The sequence below is a fragment of the Notamacropus eugenii genome, chromosome X, assembly GCF_028372415.1.
Source record: "Notamacropus eugenii isolate mMacEug1 chromosome X, mMacEug1.pri_v2, whole genome shotgun sequence".
NCBI classification, from domain to species: domain Eukaryota; kingdom Metazoa; phylum Chordata; class Mammalia; order Diprotodontia; family Macropodidae; genus Notamacropus; species Notamacropus eugenii.
Window position 1 is genome coordinate 11778434 of NC_092879.1, and position 27583 is coordinate 11806016.

General features: G+C 38.3%; 1 pseudogene; it reads left to right on the forward strand.

Annotated features, from left to right (window-relative positions):
* Window positions 1–213: 213 nt before the first annotated feature.
* LOC140516255 (large ribosomal subunit protein eL19-like) lies at window positions 214–21211 on the forward strand (annotated as a pseudogene).
* The last annotated feature ends 6372 nt before the right edge of the window (window positions 21212–27583 follow it).

Below are 27583 nucleotides of genomic sequence, written 5' to 3' on the forward strand. Positions count from 1 at the left end.
TAGCTTTTCTGAGCCAGATGCTGACATACTATTTGATATTTTTCGATTTTGCCCACTCTAGCTGATTCAGAGGCAGAATATCTATTTTCAAAAAGCATAACAGCAGCAGTATGGTTATTATCACAAAGAATTGCCAAGTGACTCATCTAACCCTGGAACAGTCAAGTTTTCCTAAATCTTATCCATTTTCTGGCCTTTGCTTGTCTAGACAAGATGGCGGCCTGCTGGCAGCCTCCTCAGCTGAGGATCACAGTGGTAGAAGACCTGTGGGAGTTTCTCCTTTGGCTCTGTGCACTGACAATGTTTGTCTCCAGACATATCTCCTGGTCTCATTCAAGGTGATATGGTCTAAGCTAGCTCTTTGAATAAAACTTTAGCTTGCCAACTGGGCAAAGGATCTCTCTCTCATCAAAATGGAGACTGGAGCCATGGAAGTACAGAATATACCTTACCCTGATTAGGTTTCTTAACTAATCTATGTTTGTGAAAGTGTCCAAGCACCTGATTGGGCCAGCAGTGGACCATATTCAAGTCTCCACATTCTTAGTAGTACACATACCATTGTATTGTGCCACCATTTAGCAGCATTAGGAAAGGGTCTTGACAGCTCCTTGGTAGCCTGAGCAGAAGGAAGGAAGGAATTATTCCCCAAGTAGCTGAGAGCTTCCTTCAGAGCTTGCAAAATACCTGTGGATCTTGGAGGATAAGGACATGCTTCCTCCCTCAGTGAGTCCAGCTTGTCCTTTTCAGAAAAAGCCTTATAAGTCAAGTGTTCAAAGAAAAGGAGAAGACAGGCCACTGGTCAATTTTTTCAATTTTGCACCTCCTGGCACATGTGTGGCCTCTGGTGAATGTGTATAACAGATTTACTGTCACTTATGCCAACTAGGGGGCAGAAACACTAATTACTACTCTATGCATGCAGTCAAATTTTATTAATCAAAGTGTGCAAACAATATCTTTCTCTAAGAACAGATTGATGACCTGCATCTTTAGAATTGAAGCCAAGTCAGTAGATGATGCAAGGAATCTTGGGTTAAGGTTTAGCAAGGCATGATTGGTAATGGGACAAGACGGCAAGAGATCCAAGCACAGGGGATAGTGTAGTTGAGCTGTTTTATCAAGATGTTGAGAAAGGTGAGGGGAAGAGAGTGTAGCAAATGCTACATTTGGCAATGGTCTGGGAAAGAAGTAAGGGGTGCAGGGATTAGAGGTCACAGGACAGACAAAGAACAGGGTATGAGTCCTAAGGTAGAGGGAAGGAAAAAAGAGGATAAGAGTTCATGATAAAGGAATTTTCAAGTGGAACATGGAAATGGGTATAGAAAGATTAAAGGTGTTTAGCTGTGGGGAGGGATGAAAAATAAGTTGAGGAATGAGTGTATGGAAGAACTAGGGAGGTTAGAGTATTTCTTTGAGGGAATGTCAGTATGTATGCTGACATCCCCCAGTATGAGGGCTGGAGTTGGGGAGGAGATGTACTGTGAGCCAAATACTGAACTCATTGGGGAAGGAAGGAGAAAGTCATGGAGGCCATTGGATGACGATTTCTAAATCTAAGTTAGGTGATGAATTTGGATTAAATAAACCTCAAAGGTGGAGAGGTTACTGAGTGATAGTAGTAGAGGGAAAGCCTGGAATTGGCAGTGAGGAGCAAGAAGTATTCTGAATTTCAGACCACCATCAATTATTTGAAGCATATAGAAACAGTTCAGGTAGTACTAAAAAGGGTAGCCTGGGAAGCTGTGTCATTAGGAGGGAGCCAGGTCTCAGTAAAGTCAGAATATTGAGGGAAAAGAAAAGATGTAAGCAGCATTGTTGATTATTGAGGAAGCTTTCCAGAGAACATAGAGAAAGAGATATGTATTTCTTAAGTGAGACATGGTAGGAGTAGTGATGGTGGTAGTAAAATAAAGGAAATAGAAATAAAGCCATTTGGAGATGGTGGGCAGGACTGGTATATTTGCCTGACTTATACTTCAGTGGTTAGCAGACTCCTAATTCCCTCATGTTCTTCCAATCCCAGCATCTGTATTCTAAGAGGCAGGTTAGAGTGTTTATGAGATCCAACCTCATGGGATCCCATTTTTCCAGTGGGGCAAACTGCAGGACTGGCAATGTCCAGGGAATGAATGCTAATTGTTCACTGAATACAGGCTAAACAACTTGATGTCTGAAGACTTCAAGACTAAAAAAAACCATGTTAGAGATTCTGGTCTGCTATAAACCCATGATCTCTTTTTGATACCCATGGGAGTGTATTTAAAACCTTATTTATAGTAAAATGGGAAATTTTTAGAAATAACTTGTAGGGCAATGGATTAAGGGTGATGACAGAATAACTTGTCTTGTTCACACCTATGCCTCGCCACCCACCTGGAACTTCTTGGCAGCTAGAACCCATTGAGAATGGATTAAGATATTAATGGAAGGAAGAATGTCCTTTTGTTTCCCTCCTGGAGTGAGGGGAGTGGTCCAGAAGGAATGGGATAGTTACATGGTTGCTCAGTCTTGGAATATTAATCTAGGTATTTTAAGAGTTCTCTTCCTTGTTGAAGATAACATAAAATCTTTCTGGGGAAGATAAGCATGTTAGAGGTCATAGAGGACTGCCAGTTTAGATCTTTCTCTCACTTTAAGCTAGCAATGGTTTGGATATAGATGAACATTAAACTATATTTTATTGCTTTTGGCAGACCTGACTATTTCTATGCAGAATACAATATTGATGTTAATCTTTTTCTTTGACATTCCTTTTATGAATCCTCTAACTCAGCACTACTAAGGCCAGGAGAATTCTGAGAACCCATTTCCATATTCTACTATTCTATTGATTGTAGTGATTTGAGCCTGAACAAGGGAGGTGATTATGAAGGACCCCAAGCTGATAAACAGCATGGAGAACTAAGCGAGTTCGTAATGATTTGGACTCTAAAGACAGGTCACAGAAGAGATTCAAAGATCCCACATAGGGAGAACCATTTCTAGGTGCACCAAATGTCTAGCAGGACTGGTTTTCAGAACTCTGACCCTAGCTTTCCCTTATTCTTTATAATAAGGAAGCCTATATTGGTTCTCCCCCACTCCTTATTCATACTAATACTAGGACAATAGTAATTCCACTTGAGATATTTCATGGCTATGGGGACCACACATGTTATACTACCCATGGCATGTTTCTTTATACTCAGGAGCAGACTGTCCCGACAATCTGGATCCTTTCAATTCTTTCCCATTTGCTTTTTGAATTTCCAACTCTTCTTCAGAGGAATGAAGATGCAGAGACAATGGGGAGGCCACAAAGATTGGTTTGCATTCCAAACATTCTCCTCTTCCACTCTAACTTTTAACTGATCCATCATCACTCCACTTTACCAACATGTCAGGTCCCCATTAAGTGTTGTCCCTTCCCATTAGAAAGAAGCTCCTTGCAGACAGGGACTGTTTTGTACAAGTTAAATGACATTACTACTTTTAACAGGTAGAAACTCCAGACCTGTTTCCTTCAGTGATATAAGCTCTCGCCATAGTCTTGACCTCACCCATCTGGCCTTACTGGAACAGAATGATAGCCATTCTACTCTACCACCCAAGTCTCTAGGAGTTATGAAAGATCTATGGTATAGACTGAAGTCTCACTGTGTTGTGAGAACAAGGAAGAGATTTTGACTGGAATGCCCACATAGCCATCAGTACAAGGAAACAAAAGCAGGAGTATGGCCTTGGAAAAGAAGCCTCTAGAAGCATTGGTGGTATCTGATAACTTTGGCTACTGACCTCAGATGCTACCAAGCTATAAGGACTAGATTAAATCAAGAATGGAATTCTGAGAGGGGTCAAAACAAGGAGCAAAGGGATTGAGGAGGCAAGATTACAGAGGACAGGCAAAAACCCAGCTGAACTTTTCTAACGTTCTCCACCACACATACTTTAAAATAATGCTTCAAATCAAATTTTGGAATGGCAGATCCAAAAAAAAGACCAGAATGAGACATTTTTCAACTGAAGACAACTTAGTAGGCTGGCAAGAGAGGTCTGTGACACTGGTGTAGGGGTCAGGCTAGAGGTCTACAGCAGAACCAGTGCTGGATGTTGGAGGTAGCCATGACAGTGGTGGCAGCAGCAGCTTTGGAAGCTCTTAGCTCAGAGATGGTAAGGGGGTTGGACATCTGGTCAGAAAGAGATTATAGGGGACTCTTTTCTGGAACTGGATGTAAGATCTGGCACTGTTTGGCAACTCTATCTCCCATAGACAGTTCTAGGCTGCAGTTCTACAGTGGAAAGGAATGCTTGTGGTTATTCTCAAGGGAACAGGAACCCTGGTCAAGGTTCAAGGCAGAGAGATAGATGTTCTGGTGCTCATGACTTCAGGAGAGCAGGGGCCCTAGTGACGTTCCAGAGCCAAGAGGAGAGCCAGGACTTGTAGAGCATTAGGAACCTTTCCTGGATAAAGACCAGAGTGCAGACCAGGAGAGCAATGACTGTAGGAATCACTGAACCCCTTTGGAAGCACTGAAAAGTTGCAGACTCCCAGAATTAGCTCTGAAAGCAGCATTATGAAGAAGCCTGAAGCTTGGAACGCTACTTTTCTAATTCCAGGTGAGTAGAGTCCAACAATAACATAAATAAAGTTCGAAGAAATAGACTGGGAAAATGAACAAACAACAGAAAAAAGGACTTGATTGTAACAAGCTACTACAGTGAAAGGGAAGACTAAGACACAAACTCAGAAGGTAACCATTTGAAAATAGTCAGAAGCTGGGTGGAGCCAAGACGGTGAAGCAGAAAGTCAGACCTGCTCTAGCTCTCCCCTCATTGCTCATAAAATACCTGTAAAATGATTCTAAACAAATTCTAGAGCAGCAAAAGCCAAAAAATGACAGAGTGAAAGAGATTTCCAGCCCAAGACAGCCTGGAAGGCTGACAGGAAATATCTATCGCACTGGGCTTGGAGTGCAATACAGCCCAGCTTTGGCTGCACTGCACAGTGTGGACTGGGCTGGAGCAGGCTTCAGGGAGTGGAATCATGGGCAGCAGCTGCGGTTCCCAGATTTCTCAACCCACAAATGCCAAAGACAGCTTCAAATGTCAGTAAGAAAGCTCTTTCACTTGAGTGAAAGGGGAGTCAGTCCCAGACCCAGGGCACCAGCAGCCATGCGACTGTGACAGCAGCATCAACTTTTGGAGCCCTCAACCCTGGGGGAATCAAGTGGCTGACCTGGGTCTCAGTCCTGACTGATGGTCTTGGGGTGAGGAAGAGTGCTGGCATGGTGAAGGTGGAGGTGGCTGTGGAGAAGGAATCCTATTTACAGATCCAGGGCAGAAAAGAATGCTTGTGGTTGCTCACAGACCAGAGCACAGGCCAGGAGAGGAGCAAACCCTTCTCCCTTTATTGTGCCATCTTGGAGGAACTGAGACCTTACAGTTCCCTAGAGTATACCCTCCACTTGACAGATGACTCAAAATTCAAGCAACTGGCAGGGAAAATTTCCCAAAAAGAGGAAAAAAATAAGACTACAGAAGGTTACTTTCTTGGTGAAAAGGTATTTTTTTCCATCCTTTTGGATGAGAAAGAACAAAGCATACCATCAGAGGAAGACCTAAAAGTCAAGGTTTCTATATCCAAAACCTCCAAAGAAAATGCAGTGATCTCAGGCCATGGAAGAGCTCAAAAAGAATTCTGAAAATCAAGTAAGAGAGGTGGAAGAAAAACTGGGAAGAGAAATGAGTGCAATGCAAGAAAATCATGAAAAGCAAGTCAACAGTTTGCTGAAGGAGATCCACAAAAAAGCTGAAGAAAAATAACACCTTTAAGAATAGACTAACTCAAAAGGCAAAAGAAGTCCAAAAACCAATGAGGAGAAGAATGCTTTAAAAAGCAGAATGGACCAAATGGAAAATGAGGTTCAAAAGCTCACTGAAGAAAATAGTTCTTTCAAAATTAGAATGGAGTAGATGGATGCTAAGGACTTTATGAGAAACCAAGAAATTATAAAACAAAGCCAAAAGAATGAAAAAATAGAAGACAATATGAAATAACTCATTGGAAAAACAACTGACCTGGAAAATAGATCCAGGAGAGATCATTTAAAAATTACTGGTCTGTCTGAAAATCATGATCAAAGGAAGAGCCTAGACTTAATCTTCCAAGAAACTATCAAGGAAAACTGTCCTGATATTTAGAACCAGAGGGTAAAATATAAATGAAAGCAATTCACTGATCACCTCCTGAAAGAGATCTCTGAAGGAAAACTCTTAGGAATATTGTAGCCAAATTCCAGAGTTCTCACATCAAGGAGAAAATATTACAAGCAGCCAGAAAGAAACAATTCCATTATTGTGGCAATACAATCAGGATAACACAAGATTTAGCAGCTTCTACATTAAGGGATCAAAGGGCTTGGAATATGATATTCCAGAGGTCAAAGAAGACAGGATTAAAACCAAAAATCACCTAGCCAACAAAACTGAGTATAATACTTCATTGGGAAAAGTGGAATTTCAATGAAATAGAGGACTTCCAAGCATTCTTGCTGAAAAGATCAGAGCTGAATAGAAAATTTGCCTTTCAAATACAAGAACCAAGAGAAACATGAAAAGGTAAACATGAAAGAGAAACCTTAAGGAACTCATTAAAGTTGAAGTGTTTACATTCCTACATGGAAAGATGTTATTAGTAACTCATGAGACTATTTTTCGGTATCAGGGTAGTTAGAGAGAATATATATATATATGTGTATATATATATATATATATATATATATATATATATATATATATATATATATATATATATATAATGTATGTAGGTGTGTATATGTACATGGGTGTATGTGTGTGTGTGTGTGTATATACATATACGTACACATACATACATACATACATATACATAGACTGAGGGCACAGGGTGAACTGAATATGAAGGGAGAATACCTAAAAAATAAAATTTGCTGTTGAATGGAATGTACTAGGAGTAAGAGAAAGGGAGAGGGAGAGATAGCAGATCATCTCATATAAAAGAGGGAAGAAAGAGCTTTTACAATGGACGGGAAGAAGGAGAAGATGAAAGGAAATAATTAAGCCTTACTCTCGTGGGATTTGGCTTAAGGAGAAGGAGAGGCAAGACAATAGAAGGGACAACAAATTGGGGAAAGGCATAATCAGAAGCAAACACTATTGTGGGAGGACAGGTCAAGGGAGAGAATGGAATAAATGAAGGGCAGGATAGGGCAGAGGGAAATGTGGTTAGTCTTTTACAACATAACTATTATGGAATTGCTTTGCATTGTTACACATGTATGACCTATATTGAATTGCTTGTTTTCTCAATGAGGGTAGGTGGGGAGGGAAGGAGAAAATGTAGAACTCAAAGTTTTAAGAATGAATGTTAAGAATTATTTTAGCATGCAAATGGAAATTAAGTTATATAGGCAATAGAGTGTAGAAATCTATTTTGCCCTACAGGAAAATAGAAGGGAAGGGAGATGGAAGAAGGGTGGGTAATAGAAGGTAGGACAGACTGGAGGATGGGGTGCAAGCTGTCCTGCAGTGAGGGTGAGGAGAGATGGGGAGAAAATTTTGAATTCAAATTCTTGTGGAAGTGAATGTTAAGAACTGAAAAACAAATAAATTATATATATATATGTATATATATATATATATACATATATATATACATATACATATTTTAAATGAGCATGGCCAAAAGCAAAGCCTCAAAGAAAACTTCTAACTGGACACAAGTCCAACAAGAATTTCTGAGAAGCATTAAAGAAAGAAATAAGATTAGTAGAGGAAACATTGGGAGAAAAAAGTGAGAGTGACGCAAGAACATTATGAAAAGAGAATTAACTGCTTGAGACAAATCACAGAAAATACTGAATAAAATAATTCCCTAAAAAGCAAAATGGCCCAAATGGAAAAAAGAAGTACAAAAGATCACTGAGGAAAGCAATTCCTTAAATATTAGAATTGGGAAAGTGGAAGCATTTCCACGAAACATCAAGAACTAATGAAATGAAGTCCAAATAACAAAAAAAATAGAAGAAAATGCAAAACATATCACTGGAAAAAACTAGTGACTGGGAATTGAGCTGAGCTAATTTAAGAATTATTGGATTACCTGAAAGCCATGATTACAAAAGGGCCTACACATCATATTTCAAACAATTATAAAGGAAAACTTCCTCAATATCTTCAATCCAGAGGGCAAAATTGAAAGAGTCCACTGATCTCCTGAAGAGATCCCAAAATTAAAACTCCCAAGAATATTATAGCCAAATTTGAGAGCTCTCAGGGCAAGGAACAAATATTGCAAGCAGCCAGAAAGAAACAATTCGAGTATTGTTGAAATACAATCAGGATAACACAAGATCTAGCAGCTTCTACATTAAGGGATAGAAGGGCTTGGAATATGATATTCCAGAAGTCAGAGGAACTAGGATTAAAACCAAGAATAGCTTACCCAGCAAAACTGAGTATAATTCTTCAGAAGCAAATGAAAATTTAATTAAATAGAAGATTTTCAAGCATTTTTAATGAAAAGACCAGAGCTGAATAGAAAATTTGACAGGCACAAGGCTCAAGAGTTATCATAGGGGACTCAATAAAGCTAGACTGTTCTATATGGGAAAATGATACATGTAACTCCTAATAACTTTACCATTATTATGGCAATTAGGAATCTATATAGACAGAAAGCATGAGTGTGATTTGATTACGTCAGGATAATCACCCCTCCTAACTCCCAAATCAATAGTTGAGAAAGAGGGAGAAGGGAGGGAAGGGAGAGATGGAATAGGGGAAATTTTTCTGACATATAAGAGGTGTACAAAAAAGAGCCTTTACAATGGAGGGGAAATGGGTAGGTGGCAGGTAATCCTTTGATCTTATTCTCATTGGAAGTGGTTCAAACAAGGAAGAATATATATACACACCCACTTAATTGGGTATAGAAATGTATTTTACCCAATAAGGAAATAGGTAATATATATAAGAATATAAGAGATATGGGGGGAGGGAAATGACAAAAGAGAGGGTGGAGGAGTGGCAAAGAGGGAAGCACTGGTCAGAAGCAAAGGCAACTTTTGAGAAGGGACAGGATAAAAAGAGAGAGAAGAAGAAGAAACAGAAGAAAATAAGACGAAGGGAAATACACAGTTAGTGATCATGACTGTGAATGTGAATGGAATGAACTCACCCATAAAACAGAAGTGGATAGCAGAAACCAGAATCCACCAAGATATTGTTTCCAAGAGACACACAAAACAGAAACACACATACATAAGTTAAGATAAAGGGCTAGAGCAGAATCTATTATGCTTCAAATGAAGTTAAAAAAGCAAGGGTCACAATCATGATCTCAGACAAAGCAAAAGTAAACCTAATAAAAAAAAGAGATAATCAGAGAAACTATATTTTGTTTTAAAAGTACCATAGACAATGAAGTCATATAAATTGTTTTTACAGAAAGTTTCTCTGATAAAGTCTTCATTTGTCAAATATAGAGGAAACTGAGCCAAATTTACAGAAATAAGAACCATTCTCCAATTGATAAATGGTCAAAGGTAGCTTTCAAAAACAGAAATAAAAGCTATTTATAGTCATATAAAAAAGCTCTAAATCATTGTTCATTAGAGAAATGCACCATTTCACACCTATCAGAAATGACAAATACTGGAGGGGATGGGGAAGTCAGTTCACTGATAGATTGTTGGAGTTGTGGATTGTTTTGGCCATTCTGGAGAATACTTTGAAAATATGCCCAAAGGGTTATGGAACACTGCACAGTCTTTGACTCAGCAATACTAGGTTTATACACCAAAGAGATCTAAGGAAAAGGAAAAAACCCTATATCTATACAAATATTTTTAACAGTTCTTTTTGTGATGGCAAAGAATTGGAAATTGAGGGTATGCTCATTTATTGGAGAATGGCTGAACAATGGTTTATGGCATACGATTGTGATGGAGTACTACTATTCTATAAGAAATGATGAAGGGGAGTGGTTTCAGAAAACATGGCAAGACCTTTATGAACTGATGCAAAGTGAAATGAGAAGAACCAGGAGATCACTCTGTATAGTAACAGCAATGTTGTAATAAAGATCAATGGTGAACGATTTAGCTACTCTGATCAATAAAATGATTCAAGGAAAATCTGAAGGACTCATAATGAAAAAATGCTATCCACCTCCAGAGAGAGAACTGATGAACTCTGACTGCAAATTGAAGTATAATTTTCTCACTTTATTTTTCTTGTGATATAGCTAATGGGGAAATATGTTTTGCATGATTTCATATGTATAATTGATATCACATTAACTGACTTCTTAGTGGATGGGGGAGAGATGGGAGAGAAAGAGAAAATTTGGAACTTAAAAAAATGTTAAAAATAAATAATAAAAAGTAAAACATTTTAGAAAAGTCATACTAATTATCAGTCAGTTGAAAACATCTATTAAGCCCCCACTATATGCCAGGCACCTTGTTAGGTCATAGGAATTTAAAGAAAGACAAAAGTCAGTCCCTGCTGTAAAGGAGCTCACAATATAATGATAGTGACAATAAGGAAAAAATACACATACAAAGCAAGCTCTATGTGGGATAAATAAGAAATAATTAATAGAAGGAAAGATCTAGAATTTTAAAAGGTTCAAAAGGTTCCTGTAGAAGACAAATTATTTTTGAAACTTGAAAGGAAGCCAGGAGGCAGAGATGATGAGAGAGAGCATTCCAAGCATGGGAGATAGCTAGAGAAAATGCCTAGAGTGGGGAAATGGAGGGTTTCCTTTCTGGAACATCCAGGAACAGGCCTGGATCACTGGATCAAAGAATATATGTTGAGTCATGAGCTCTAAGTTATGAAAAGATTGTAAAGGTAGTAGAGAGGACTACAATATGAAGGTCTTTGAATGTCAAACAGGATTTTGTATTTGATCCTGGAGGTGGTGATAGGAAGCCACTGGAGTAGGGGTGTGACATAGAGCTGCACTTTAGGAAAATCACTTTGGTGGCTAAATGAAGGATGGATTGGAGTAGGGGGAGACTTGAGGTAGGCAGACCCCTAATAGGCTATTACAATAGTCCAGGTGTGAAGTGATGTGGGTAAGCACCAGTGGATGGCAGCGTCAAAGTAAAGAAGGAGGTGTATAGGAGAGGTGTTGCAAAGATGAAATTGACAGACCTTGGTAACAGATTGGGCATGGGGGTTGAGGGGTAGTGCCAGTCTTCCTTGAACACTCATGCACCCTATGGTGTCTGATTTTGATACCTCAACCAGGGGAAATGAAAACTATAGATGAATTTCCTTTATGAATATTGACGTGAAAATTTTAAATACAATACTGGTAAAGGTTGGAGTCTGAGGCAATACATACAAAGATCATACACTGTGGCCAAGTGGGATTTATACCAGGAATTCAGGGCTGGTTCAATATTAGGAAAACTATCAATATAATAGATGCTATCAATAACAAAAGCCATAAAAATCATAGGATTACATCAGTAGATGCAGAAAAATCACTGGACAAAACACCACACTCATTCCTATTAAAAACACTAGAAAGCATAGGAATAAATGGAGGCTTTCTTAAAATGATAAGTAGTATCTACCTAAAACCAAGAGCAAGCATTATATGTAATAGAGATAAACTTGGAGGCTTCCCAGTAAGATCAGGAATGAATTTTTTGGAGGGGGAGTCATCCTAACATAATTGACTCACACCTGTGCCCTCTGCCTATGTAGACTTCTCTAAACTGCTCTAATAATGATAACATTTTTAAGGAATTACATGCATTGTGTTGTGCCCAGTGCTTCATGATCTCATTTGGTGTTTTCTTGACAAAGATAAGAGTGATTTGCCATTTTGTTCTCCAGCTCATTTTACAGACAAGAAAACTGAGATAAACAGGATTAAATAACTTACCCAGGGTCACACAGTTAGGAAGCGTCTGGGGTCAAATTCCTGACTTCAGATCCAGACCCCTATCCACTGAAGCACCACCTAGCTGTAGTCCCCCCATATCCTTGGTTTCCTTTTAAACCATGAATTCTAGGTGAATGAAGGAGTCAGCAAGGGGACTGTGAGCCTGCGGAGGAATGAGGCCAGCACATGATTCAAGGGCAGGTGGGGCTAGGGTGGATGGATGAAAGATAGACATGCTACAGCTGGGCAAGTGGGAGGTCTCAAGCAAAGCCCCTGATCCTACAATAGTCTCCACTCTCCCCTCCTCCTCCTGTCCTGACACCCAGCCTAGCCATTCTTCTGCTTTAAAGTAAAGGGTTTTACTTCTTTATTTTTTTGGTGGTGGGGCAGTGGGAGGCTGTGGAATGCAAAACCTAGGGGCAGGAGTGGAGAGAGAGAGAGAGAGAGAGAGAGAGAGAGAGAGAGAGAGAGAGAGAGAGAGAGAGAGAGAGAGAGAGAGAGAAAGAGCACAGTACTGTACAATAAAATTAACATAGTTGTTTTTTTGGAATGTGGGTTTCTTTCAGAATTCTTTGCATAAAATTGAATTTGCATAATTCAAATTTACATAAATCAAGACCTGTCTGCATAGGGTTGCATACTATGCATGGTTTAAGGCATCCACTAGGGGAATTATCCCCTGATGATAAGGGGATAAAACTATATGATTTTAACACTAAATATTGAAAAAAAAACTTTTGACAAAATTCAACACCCATTTCTATTAAAAAAAAACTTTATAAGGTTTTAGGAAAAATAGACCTTTCCTCTATATAGTAGATGATATCTATCTAAATTCAAGAGCAAATAGTATATATAATGAAGAACAGTCAGAAACATTTCTGATAAGATCAAGGAAAAAGAAAGGATGCCATTATCACTACTAGTATTTATCATAGTTCTAGAAATATTAACCATAGCAATAAAAGAAGAAAAAAATTAAGGGAATAGAGGCAAAGAGGAAGCAAATTATTACTTTTTTGGTAGATGATATGATGATTTACTTACTTCTAAATGGTCAACCAAAAATTAATTGAAATAATAAATCTAGCAAAGTTGTAGTAAACAAAATGTAACCACATGAATCATTAACATTCATATATATTGCCAACAAACCCCAGCAAGAAGAGCTAGAAGAAACAATTCTATTCAGAATAATTGCAGAAGTTATAAAATATTTGGGAGTTTATATCTACTAAGCTACACTCAGAAACTATATCTGTGTGTATGTATGCATGTATGTATGTGCATGTACATAGCATATTATTATATCATATGTTATGTAATATATATGTATATACATATATGTGTATCTCCAAATATGAAATGCTCTTTTTTAGAAATAAAGGTCAACCTAAATAATTGGAGAAATATTAATTGTTCATGGTCAGATCGAGCCAATATAATAAAAATGCTCCCTAAATTAATTTGTTCATCCACTGCTGCTCCAATGAAATTACCAAAAAGAATATTTTATAGGGCTAGAGAAAATAATAATGAAATTTATCTGGAGTAACAAAGGCCCAAGGATTTCAAAAATAATACTTTTTTTTTAAAGGGAGAGAAAGAGCTCTACCAATACTACATTGAAATTGTACACCAAAATAATAATCATTAAAGGATTTGATACTGGTTAAAACATGGAGAGATTGATCAGTGGAACATACTGGGTACAAATAGAAGCAAAGTATCACAGTAACATAGTGTTTGATAAGGACTCATTATTTAGCATTTTGTCATTATTTGACAAAAATGGCTGAGAAAACTGCATTGCAGTCCGAAAGAAATTATGTTTAGACCAATACCTTATATCATATGTCATGTAGTCTGTGAGATGGACAGATTAGAAATGCTTGCAAAAATATTAAACAAATGAATTTATTTTTAAAAAGTAAGGAAATGAAAAAGAAAACAAAACATGACCATAATCTGACTTTCTGTTAAATGTTTTCTATTACAGAAACGTATTAATGTTTAGGTGGGAAAAGTCTGAGCTATAACTGCATACACTTTTTTTAAAAAAAAAAACCAAGGAAATACCGAAGAAATATCCTTGAGAGAAACCTTGTTACCCTCCTCCAGTAAATAAATAGAGGAGGCTTCTTTTTTGAGGAGATCAGCCTGAAACCCAAACAGGATACAGGTCTCTCCAAGCACCATACAATAATTGCCTGCTGTAGATATTGAGCCTCTCCAAGTCTCATCTAAAAAGAGAGGGAAGTATCAAGTTCTTTAAGTGATATTAAGCTAGTTGGACTTTAGAGTAGACAAGTGACCCAAGGCTAAGGGTTTGGGGGAGGGGGGTTGAAGGTGATATCAGCAGGCAAAAGGTGTGACCCACTGCTTGAAGGTAGAAGAATCTTGATTCTGATAAGATCATCTGCATTGCCGAATGACACCCCCTCCCCTTCCGCCCCCCCCTCCCCCTCCTTGGGAGATCTTACCCAGGTGACTTTCCCAAGGCTGTATCAGGTAAGCAAAGCCAAGATTCCTCATAGCTTAGTGTCAAGATCCTTTTTCTTTTTTCCTTAATGGGATCCCACATGCCTTTCAGGACTGCAGAGCCCGTCCCCTCAGCTCATTGATGACAGCTTGTCAATTTCTGTCCATTATAAAAAGCATGGCTTCAGCTATTCAGAAAATGATTAAAAGCTCAATCAAGGGAGAACTGACCAAACTCCAGAGTCAGAAATCTAATTTCCTCCTATTGTCTTGAGTCACATCTGGCCACTTCCTGCCACCCCTGACTTATCCTGCCCCCGCCCCCTCATCCTATCTCCTCATACGTAAAATCACATAATCTTGGGATTGGCAATAACTCATTATCCAGTCCAGCTGCTCACCCTAGTCTGAAGGAAGGCACTCTGCATTATCCCTGCCATTATCTCTGGTCATACAGTCTTGTGTAGATATCTCACTTCTGGAAAATGACCAAAATAACTGTGAGATTGCTCTTTATTTTTTGGTAAGTCTTTCTTACAGTGAACTCAAGTATGATGCTCCATAGTGTCTACCTATTCAACCAAGTGCTGACTATTGAAGCTGGGGCAGCTAGATGGTGTGGTGGATAGAGCACCAGTGCAGGAGTCAGGAGGACCTGAGTTCAAATCTCACCTCAGACACTTGACATTCACTAGCTGTGTGACCTTGCGCAAGTCACTTAAACCCAGTTGCCTCATCCTGGGTCATCTCCAGTCATCCTGATGAATATCTGGTCACTGGATTCAGGTGGCTCTGGAGGAGAAGTGAGGCTGGTGACCTGCACAGCCCTCCCTCACTCAAAACAAAGTCCAGTGCAAGTCATGTCATCATTTGTCTGATGGCATGGTCTTCTTCAGCAATGAAGGACAAACGCACACTATTTGGGACTATTGCGGGTGTAGGAGAAATCTTTCCCCCTTATTTGTGACAACACTTCAAATATTGGTTCAAGGCCCACCCACTGCTGCCCAAGTCATACTGCTTAACTATTAACTATTCACTACAGGGCTTAATTTTCAGCACTCTCCTCCTACTTTTCTGGTTCTCTCCTGTAGACCAGGGGATGGTATATGGTGCTTTCCTTGCCCTAACAACTATAGTGATACAATGACAACTGGACAGTACTTTCAGTGAGGTGTGTACAATGGCATATATATATATGTATATATATATATATATATATATATACATATGTGTGTGTATGTGTGTATGTATATATATATATGTGTATGTATTTAAACCAGTGTATACTTATCATGTTGAAACAAGAAGAGGAAAGTGGATTTCAAATGGCAAACGTTTAAGGCACAGTGGATAGTGTATTATTTTATCAAATTATATGGCAAAGTATTATATTTATTGTGCAATGATGCTATAGCTATGCTAAAAGAATACAACATATGTTGCTATTAACAATATTTGTTGTTATTAATAAGCACTTTTCATAATATTGCCAATTCATAGGAAAGCAGCAGGAAGAAAAATTCCAAAATTTAAAACAATTTCTCATCAGAGCAGAATTTCTTGACAAAAATAGGAAAAATAAATAAAAATGAAGCTACAATCAAAGTAAATTTCTATGTGGTTCATGTGTTAGTCAAACAAGCAAAGTCATTTACCAATGGTGAGTTAATTAAAGCATGCTTGATTGTAACAGTGAAATAAATGTGTCCAGGGAAAGCAAACATGTTGGAGACTATTAGCCTTTTGACTAAATCAAAATCAAATGTTCATGGATTGACATCATTATCTGGTAGCACCTCTCTGAGGGAAAAGTCATTTTCAAAGATGAAATACATAAAATTTTATTATAACAGGTCAACTTCAACAGATGAACATTTGTGATTGATTTTGATGATTTTGAATCCCAATTAAGCAAAATATTATTCCTCCCTCAAAGAATTCCATTCTTCTCATCAGTAAGTGTGAATTACAAAAATTATACTCCATTATAATTACATTTTGAATGTCATCAATTAAAAATTTGTGGAAATGCATTATTTCTCTTATTATACAAGTATCTCCATAATACCCTTGATTTTGCTTCTTGGTCCACAAGGCCTGAAATATTGACTCTATGCTCTTTGCAGAAGGAACTTCCTGACCTCTGCTCTAAATATACTCTAACTAGTTAATATTCCTTCTAAAGGGTGACCCCCTAGAATCATAGAGGAGAAAGAGGGCTGGATTCAGAGCCAGAGGCCCTGTCTTCAAATCCCAGTTCGACTATTTGTTTTTTGTGTAACTTTGGGCAAGTTGCTTCCCTGGATCTCACTATAAAATGAGCAGAATGGACCGAGTTCCCTAACTTTGTGATCCTCCAATTGATCCTCCAGATGGATTAGAGAGGATGGCAGGGCAATCACTTTCCTAATTCTTTTAGTCTGTTCTTTTCAGAAAGGCTCTCCAAATCATCAGAGTTTTTAGTTAATTCAGACTTTTTACCTGGCTTTCATCACCAGAGGTCATCTAGTCCATCCTTCACATTTCACAATGGAACTAATGGAAGCACATAATGAAGAGATCTACTTAAGGTCACAGAGATATTAAGTGGCCTTGAAAATTGCATTAGCCTCCTTGATAATATATCTGTATCTGGCTTGATCTGACACTTACTGAACTGGAATTCATATCACTTGATTCCCTCTTACTCAAAGCACTCCTTCCTAGTAACATGCTCCTTCATGGTCCAGGTGGCATAGTAAATAACATGCTGAAGATCTGAGTTTGAATCTTGCATGAGACACTTACTAGCTATGTGACCAAGTCACTTAACCTCTGTCAGCCTCAATTTCTTTGTTTGTAAAATGAGGATAATAATAGAACCTATCTTCCAGGGCTGTTCTGAGGCTCAAAGTAGGCAAAGATGTTTTTGTGAGCCTTAAAGCACTGTATAAATACTATTATTATTCATTTCTGTAATTATTTAATGTTCTCATTCTCCTCAAATTACAATGTATGTTGTTTCTCAGTTCCCTGAAGGCTAGTATGACTTCAGTTTTGATTTTGTATCCTCACCATCACGTACAGTCCTTTCCATATAATAGGCATATTTCAATAATATTCATATTTCAATAGTGCTTATTTCAGTAAGCGTGAATGACTAAATCTCTTTGAGACTCTTAGCTGAATAGAACTAGGCCTGAGCCCTGGAAAGCCATTCTTGACATCCTCTACTCTGACAACTCCCTTCCTTGGATTTTAATTATACTCTTGCACCTGTGGAAGATCTAACTGTCTCCATATTCTCCATTTCAAGCAACAGGAAACTCGGATGAGGTCCCATCTACATGTAGCTCACTTGGTCCTAAGTAACAGTTTGGTAGTTATTGGTCTCCAGGATATTTGAATCTCTTTTTCCTATTTATCTCCAAAGCCCCAGTTCTGTAATTACTAGGTTCCTTTTAGTCCCAATGGGTGGTCTTGGACTGACCAATGTTTTAGTCAGTGGGGACTAAACAGCAGTGAGGTTTGGTACCATGGAGAGCTCACAGCAACTCTGCAAGCTATTTATTTGAATTGTCAAGCAGCTCATCTGAGGGTCTGAAGGTTTGTTTTAAAGCCTTTGAGTAGCTCACCTACTGTTTAGGGGTGATGAATTGGCAGATAAAGGGTTCCCACTGCTTTTGGTTTCCACTCCAACTTGTCCAAGGCCATAGCTGCATAGCTGCACTTGGTAAGAGGGGGCTGGACTTCCTGGATGTTAGGAAATAACCCTGGGCCTCAGGGAGGTCCTAGACCCAGATCAGAATCAGAGTACTCTTCACTGTCCAGGTAGCTGCATTCTGAGCACCACGGGACTGAGGGTTGGCAGAGAATGGGCTATTGGAGGATGGACCCTTAGAATGGATGTCACCAGCAGCTTCTTTAAAGGTGGTTCTGTGATGACCTTGGCCTCCGTTGCAGACTGCCCCTCAACATGCTGACAGCCTTGCAGATGATTATATCTGTGCAGGAGGTGATTATTCAGCTGGTTACCTAATCAACTTTAGGGATGGCTATCTGGGAGGCCTTGGCACAGAAGATGGACATGGAGGATGCAGTGGGCCTATGTAGTAAAATGTAGCAAAAGTAGCAAAATGAGTGGAATTGAGGTCAGAGGTCAGGGCCTGATACAATATGGATGGCACCATGGATTCCAACCACAGTGACCATAGTAGCCATGGCTATAGGGGAAGTAGAGCTCTTGTCTGGTCTGAGCCACTACTGGGGTTGAGGATATTAGTGAGGAGAGCAGAATAGATGGCAACAACTGTGGCTACAATTTTTCCTACAGCAGAGAGAGCAGCAGAGCTTGGTCCTGTGCCACCAGACTATAACAATAACTATGGCAAAGATGACTTCTGCAACTTGTTCAATGGAGGAGAAAAGGGAGAAGAGGAGAGGGGGAAGGTGAAGCTACTCTCTCCCCATATGGCTTAAGGAGGGAATAACATGCTCACTAAATTTGGTATGAAAATCTATCTTATACTACAGGAAAGTAGGAGAGGAGGCAACAAGTGGGGTGAGGGGAATGATAGAAGGGAAGGCAAATGAGAGAAAGGAGTAACTAGAAATAAACACTTTTGGGAGGGGACAAGGTCAAATGAGGGGATAAAAAAATATGGGGGAATAGAGTAGGATAGAGGGCAATATAATTAGTATTACACAACATCATTGTTATGGAAGTCTTTTGCAAAATGACACATATATAGCCTGTATTGAATTGCTTGCATTCTAAGTGGGGATGGGTAGGGAGGGAGGGAGGGAAAGAAGGTGGAATCCAAAGTATAAGAAGTGAATGTTGAGAATTATTATTGCATATAACTGGGAAATAAGAAACACAGGTACAGAAATTTATCTTGCCCTACAAGAAAAGAGAGAAGATGGGGATAAGGGAAAGGCGGGGTGTGATAGAAGGGAGGGCTCACTGAGGGAATTGCAAGGTAATAGGGGGTGGGGGGACAGGAGAGATGGGGAAAAAAATTGGACATGTTATAAAGTGATGTAAAAGCAATTAGTATTAAAACAATTGACTGAATTAATTACTGAGAATAAATCAGAGACATCTTTAGTTTGGGGAAATGAATTTTAGTCTCAGTCTCCTAGAGGCAGGTAACTTCAGGCATTTGATGGAAAAGTTAAGGTTTTAATGGCAAATTTGATTTTATGATTGTTGTTTAAGCAGGAACTAGAACAGGTATAGAAAGGTATGTAAGCCACTTAAAACTTGCCTCAAAAGATGTTCCTTAGCCAATGTGAAATTATAGTCATATCTGAAACCCGGTTATTGGAACTTGCTATTTTAAGATGTTATGGGACTATTAATTGACTGTTCTTCTGAGTCTAGCAACAAAGGCACTTTGAGCCTCCAATCCATGATGCCAGTAAGCCTGTGAGATGCTGGTATGAACTGCAAAAGGTGATCTCATGGGAAGGGTGGGATAGTCGTTGTTCAGCCTGGGCTGAGGTAGGATTCTTCTGACTCAATTTCCCACTGACACGTGGCAGACTCTAAGCCTCACTGAATGCAAGTTGACAATCTACTCCTGCCTGGAATTGATATGAAGTTGAGGAGATATTGTTTCCCTGCAATGTCCCTATTCTTAGTAGCAATTTCCTACAGTCAAAAGGTTTGTAAGCTTAATACCAGATCTATTAAATTACAGATTGTTGGTAGGGGAACATCTGAGGTCAAGTCTAAAATTAAGCTATTAGGTTTAGTACTTTAGATCAACAACAATAAGTTAGGGTCCTTTAATTCTTAGTAACAGTGTGGAGACAATTAGGTCAATGTTAAAAAAAAATCCATTTGTGGTCTGTATTGTAAATGTTTTAAAAGAAATATCACTTGACCAAAAGTTGGGATTGTCTTATGTGATATGAGCTGTGTTAAAAATGAAAAATAAAAAAATAAAAAAAAGAAGAGACTTGCCTCTAGTGTCCTCAGATGTGGAAAGAAGGAAGTATGACTTGATCCCAATGAGACCAATGAAATTGCCAACACCAATTCCCATCAGCAGATCAGGAAACTGATTAAAGATGGGCTTATCATCCGGAAGACCATTACTGTGCGCTCTCATGCCAGATGCTGGAAAAACACTCTGGCTTGACAGAAGGGCAGGCACATAGGTGTGTGTGCTAGTCCTTCATTGTCGAAGAAGACCATGCCATTAGAGAAATGATGACATGACTTGCACTGGACTTTGTTTTGAGTGAGGGAGGGCTGTGCAGGTCACCAGCCTCACTTCTCCTCCAGAGCCACCTGAATCCAGTGACCAGATATTCATCAGGATGACTGGAGATGACCCAGGATGAAGCAATGGGGGTTAAGTGACTTGCCCAAGGTCACACAGCTAGTGAATGTCAAGTGTCTGAGGTGAGATTTGAACTCAGGTCCTCCTGACTCCTGCACTGGTGCTCTATCCACTGGTAAGAGAAAGGGTACTGCCAATTCTTGTATGCCTGAGAAAGTGACCTGGATGAGGCAAATGAGTATTCTGCACTGTCTGCTCTGAACATATCGTGAATCCAAAAAGATTGACTGCCACATGTACCACAGCCTGTACTTGAAGGTGAAGGGAATTGTGTTCAAGAATAAGCGAATCCTCATGGAGCACATTTATAAACTGAAGGCAGACAAGACCTGGAAGAAGCTCTTGGCTGACTTGGCTGAAGCTCGTCGGAAGACTAAGGAAGCATGAAAGCATGGGGAAGAGTGTCTACAAGCTAAGAAAGAGGAGATCATCAAGACTTTGTCCAAGGAGGAGGAGACTAAGAAATGATCCTCCCCTACCTCCCCTATACAGAGTACTCTTCTGTTTGACTTACACAATAAAACTTGACAGACTGTCAAAAAAAAAAGATTTCTACATACTTTAAAAAGATCTTGCTGTATATTTTATTTGTTTGTTTCCCTAGTAATGTTTTTATTGACTTTGGAACAAAGCACACATTTATGAAAAACTTTTAAATATATAACTAGTTGGTATGTATTACGTTTGATCCTCATTTTTAAAGTAGCTATATATCCACTATCTTGTACTAAGGAGTTTACTAGCAGTCCTACAGACAAAGTTAATCATTTCTTTCTAGGACAATAATTTACTGAAGTGCGTGCTTTGTAGCTCTGAAAAAAACAATTTATATCAATGGTTTTGATTCTAAGAAAATGTTAAAAATTTCATATAGCCTCATTTCAGTCTTTCTGCTGGTTTAGTCTGTCTACAATGAGTCATAAAAGGCAAAAATGATTCATCTTTAACCTGTGTAGCAAGTAATGGTGAGTGTGTGGGCACATGTGTGTGTGTGCACATGTGTATGTGTGTGTTTCCCACAGGAAGGCAGGAATAGACATCTCTAGCATCTCTTCCCATGCTCTTTCCAAGGAACACTTTTGTTCCTGTCAAGAGGGAAACCAGAGGTTGGAGTCAGAGGCCATTGCTCTCTTCTCCTCAGAGAGCGATATTGCACTAGACTTTTATCTCTGTCACCTTAAGTATTGCTACTCTAGGGATTACATATTTTAGGTTCAAGCTAAAATCTCAATAGCTAATTTTTAGTGGGAAAAGGGGGGTCCCAAGTTTTATATGTGAGAATTGACTTCCTTCTCACCAAATAATAGTTCCATAATGAACAGACATAGTAGATATCTGCTGCCCCTCCCCAAAATGATCCAAGTCAATAGCAAAACAGAAATAAGATGAAATATAGATATGAAAATATATGCCAGACAATACACAGAGGTAAATGAGTTCTATCTCTGTGAAAAGAGATAACTCAGTTTAATTAATAGAAAGTCCCAGATCTCAGCTAAAGGAGAAGTTCCCCAAAGTCTCTAGTGAAGCAATGTGATAGGAACATGATGGAGACTCTCAGTTCCCCTTATGTCAGTTTCTTCGCAGGTCTTTCTTCCTATAGAGTGACTGAAGAAAAGTTGGTATCATGCATTTTCTCTCTCAAAACTGAAAGACAGAAGGCCTAAAAAGACTGAAGAGACCAGATCTATATTCTCCACTGCTCATGCCAACTCTGTCCCACCCCTCACATAGGTGTGAGGTATTGACCATGACCAATGAGGAAAGTCTCATACCAATGGACCTTTGGGCTCCAGCTACAGGTTTTTTTCATTTTTCATTTTCATTTCATTTTCATTTTCATTTTCATTTCATTACACTTTTTCTGCCTTACATATAAAATATCACCTTCATTAGCTCGCTGTCACAGTGCATAGTAATAGCTATCAGTAAAAAAGTAGTACCTTTGCTATAAAAACCAACTAGAATTTATTAAGTACCTACTATAAACTAAACAGTGAGGAGACAAAGAAAAACAAAAACAATTCCTGTCTTCAAAGAGGAGGAGAAAGAACTGACCATTATCATTAATATCAAAAATTTTAAATAAAATCTTATCAAACAGACGACAATGGTTCATCAAAAAAAGTATCATCCATCCTGACCAAATTGGATTTATACCAGGGATGCAAGGATAGTTCAATGAACATAATTAATCATAATAAGAATAAAAATATCCCAAACCACATCATTATCTCAATAGATGAGGAAATAACCTTTGACAAGGTAGAACACTGCTCTGTACTAAAAACTCAGCAAACACTTAAAAGGGGGCTTTTTTAACATCCATTTTATTTTGAGTGATCTTCTCCGTCTCTTGTTTCATCATGAATTCTTTCCCCATCACAAAGGCAATTTCTTCCTTGGTCTTCTAATTTGCTTATACTATGACATTTTAAAAGTCTAGATTACATATCCATTTGGAGTTTATCTTGGTTTAGGGTGTGAGATATTAGTATTTCCCTAAATTTTGCCAGACTTCTTTCCAGTTTTCTCAACAGTTTAAACCAAAAAATGGGGTATTTGGATTGATTACTCTGTTACTTTGTTCATTAGCAGATCTGGGAGTACCATTCACACAATGACAAAAGAATTGTAAAGAAATATACTTTTCAATAACTTTATTGAAAAACTTTAGAACTTGTAGAACTTTAATCAATGCAATGACAAGCCATGATTTCAGAGGAAGGAAGGTGAAGCATGGTAATCTCCTCCAGCCAGAGTAGACTTAAAAATACAGGCTGTGGCATACATTTTTGGGTATTATACTGTAAGTTCTTTGATGACAGAGCCTGCCTTTTGTCTCTTTTTGTAATCCCAGTGCTTAGTACAGTTAGCAAGCACTGAATAAATGTTTATTCATTGGACATGACCAATGTGGGAATTCATTTTGACTATGAATATTTGTTGAGTGTTTATTTTTATCTCTTTTTAAAATTGACCAATGGGGGTGGAGTAAGAGGGGGTAGTAGAAGGGAGAAAAAATAAATTCTTGTTAATAAAAAAAAGGATTTTAGACAGAATAGAATGAGGTACTGAATCATTAGAAGGCATGAAGTTGGGTAATAGATTGTAAATGGCAGTACCTTCAAGATTAATTGTTAGATTTAATATAAAATTCCTAAGTACTATTTTATGGAATTTGATCAAATAATTTCAAATTTGATGACAAAACAGGCTAGACTTTGAAAGGGGAAAATGATGAAAGCACATTTTACCCTGTCAGATATCAAGGAACTTACTAATTATTAGAGAATCATATAATTTTAGAGCTCAATAGAACCTTAGAGATTTAGTGTCAAGTATACTAGATCAAAAAGCAGGAAAAAATCAATAATAAAGAATAAGAAATTCAGAAAAAGAGCCAAAGATAGATGAAATATTGATAAAAATAATGAGAAAGTTGGATAGCAGGGAGGAGAAGAAGAAGAAGAAGAATTTATACTCATAACACACATATATGCCTATGATTAGATTTCCTTTTTGGTGTTCCATATCATACTATTGAGTTGAACCCAAGTTCAAGACTTTGTATTTAATCCTATTAAATTTCAACTTAATAAATTTGACTCAGTGCTTTACTGTAATAAGATCTTTTTGTTTACTAATTCATTTATCCCTTCCAGCTTTCTATCATCTGCAAATCTGATAGGTATGCAGTTTATGCCTTCATCCAAATCAGTGATAAATATGTTAAAGCAGAATAGGGCCAAGCACAGATCCCTGGCACATTTACTAGCACCTCCTCATTCATGACCAAGCAATTACTCTTTGAGCCTGACCACTTACCCAGTTTCAAATTCACCTAACCATCCTTCCAGCTCACTGACACCTATATCCACTAAAATACTGTGAGATCTTTGTTGAATGCTCTCCCAAAGTCTAGACTCTAAAGAAATTCTATCTAAAGCAGTTCCCAGGTCTATTGTTGTAGTAATGCTATCAAAATAGGAAATTACTTATATCCGTTAATACCTATTCCTATACTGGTCTTGTGATTCCCACCTCCTTTTTCCAGATGTTCACTAACTAAATGTTGAGTTAATAATGTAAATTTGCCAGGAATAACATAAAACTCATTGTCTCTTATTTGGAGACTCCACTTTCTTTCCTCTTTTGAAAATCAGGACAGTTTTCCTTTTCCAGTCCTGTGGTACACTATTATTCTCTGTGTTCTTTCAAATGGCTCAGAAATCACGTCACTGCTGCTGAGTGAAAGGAGCAGAACCGGGAGAACCACAACGTGCGAGGAATCTTTCTGGTAGGCTTAGCCCTTCAGAGCAATGCAAGGACCTAAAAAACTCCCACTGGACTCTTGAGGTAATACACCTTCCACATCCAGAGAAAGAACTATGGAACTGGACTGCAGAATGAAGCAGACCATTTTCTCTTGTTTTATGTTTTATGGTTTCTCCTATTCATTTTAATTCTTCTATGCAACATGACTAAGGTGAAAATGTATTTAATAGGAATGTAAGTGTAGAACCTATGTACGATTGCATGCCGTTGGGGTGGGAGTGGGGAGGGAGGGGGGAAGGAGAGGGAGGGAGGAGAAAAATCTAAGATACATAGAAATGATTGTAGAAAATTGAAGACAAATAAAATAATTAAAAAAAGAAATCATATGTCAATTCTTTCAGTATCATGGTTCTGTCATCCTGTGTTAGTTATTCCTTCCTGGAATTCTGAACCTGAAGACTGAACTCATCAAGGATAGATGTGATTCATGGAATCATGTATTTTCAGAGCTAGAAGGACTATAGACATAATTTCATCTGAATCCTTAATTTTATAGATTTATAGGAGCCATATAGGAGTCTGTAAGTTACAACATACATTCTCTAGGTCATATCATTGTGAGCCTGTGATTTGATGGTGATGATGATATGAGCCTATGATTCATTGAAAAACAATGAAGTCTGAGTGGTGTCGACCTGAAAGTTTGGTTAAAGGAGGTAAACAGGCTAGGTGATTATAAATTCATATTATTTGTTCCCTTAAAGCTAGCAGATGCATGCTGCATGGAACCAAAACATAAGTTCTGACTATCTGATAGAAGAATGACCAGGTTTAAATATGTTTTAGAACAAATTCCAACTCAACATGTCTGTGTTACTCAAATTTTTGATCTCCATATATGTGTTACCACATTATGAGAAAGGAATTTTCTTAATTGAATAAGTGGTAAATACAATAAGGTAAGAGAGTTGACAAAGTGTTTATTGAAATTGTGACCCAGGATATCTGTTTTCTTTACATTAACATGCCATAACATAGTATATGTCCATAAAAAAAATTAAGATAAGTAAAAGATCCATTATTCAAGATAATGTCCCCAGTTAAGGGTTTCATCCTTAATTGACATAAAAAGAAAAAAAAATGCCCTTAATTCAGTCCCATCTGGCCTTGTTGATATAGGAAGAGATATTCCGTGAGTTTACTCAGAAAAAGGAAATATTTGTTAGGCTGAGATGCTTGATTAGTTCAGGCTCTGACCCTTATTGAGGTTATCAAATGATTATCAGTGGCAACAATAGCCTAGACTCCCAGTATTTCCCATTGGAACATATGTTGCATAGCTTGGGCTTTTGAGTGACAGTTTGCCCTTTGACTATTTTTAGTTCTAAGAGTTTTGTTGTTCGGTTGTTTCAGTTGTGTCCAACTCTTTGTGACCCCGTTGGTGTTTTCTTGGAAGAGATACTGGAGTGATTTGCCATTTCCTTCTGCAGCTCATTTTAACAGAGGAAGAAACTGAGACAGAGAAGGTTAGATGACTTGCCCAGGGTTGTGCAGCTAGTAAGTGTCTGAGGTCAGATCTGAACTCAAGAAGATGAATCTTCCTGACTCCAGACCAGACACTCTATCCACTGCACAATCTAACTGCCTCACTAAGAGATCAGAATAAAGAGAGAAGAAACAGGGATCTGGAAAGAGTTCCTAAAGAGCCAGTTCAAGGCCAAACTGTGGTGTAAAGTTTGCTTTTTTCAGAAATCCTTCCACACTATTCCTCACAGTAGCCCCTGAAGACCAATACTTTCATGTCAGTCTTACAAAATCTCAGGGTGGATGTTTATTATAGTGAAGCATGGTGGGAATAATGTGAAACATGAAGTCAGGATATCTAAATTCCAATTCTGCCCCAGATACTTATGAGCTAATGTGATTCTGGTCAAGGACTTTAACCTATTTGAGCCTCAGTCTCCAATCTATAGAATGAGAATAATAACAGCAGCTACGTCAGGGGATTGTGGTAAAAATCAAATGAAATGTTTATAAAGCTCTTTGCACACCTCTGCTATGTAAGTTCCAACTATTATTATTTCCTCCCAATGAGATAGAGGTCCCTTTGTCTGGGGTTCCAAGGAGGGGGAACTCATTCTTTCCTGAGGTGAATTTCTGGCTCCTCAAGATCCCTTCTAAATCTGCTCTTAACAAGAATTTTTGAGCTTTTATAGGCTGCCTGTAACTTCTAAATGAGATGTCTAAAGCCCTCCTTTGGAGCCAGTCTTCTACACCCCAGGCAATATCAAAACAATGTTTTTAAGGACTAATGTTTCCCCTTTCCTACACTCACATTTCTAGTAAACAAAGGATTACATTTCCTGGGTATATTCATTCTGTATTTGCATTCCTGTGTTTGATAGACACATTGTTGAATTTGAATACAGAACATTCGGAACTGAATTGTAACAGATCGACCCATCTATTAGTTCATATTTCTCCTGGTGGCCAGACTGAAAAAGAGAGATGGACTACTTCTGTGAAAAACCTATAGTTGCATGAAAGAGAAGGGAAGAAACAA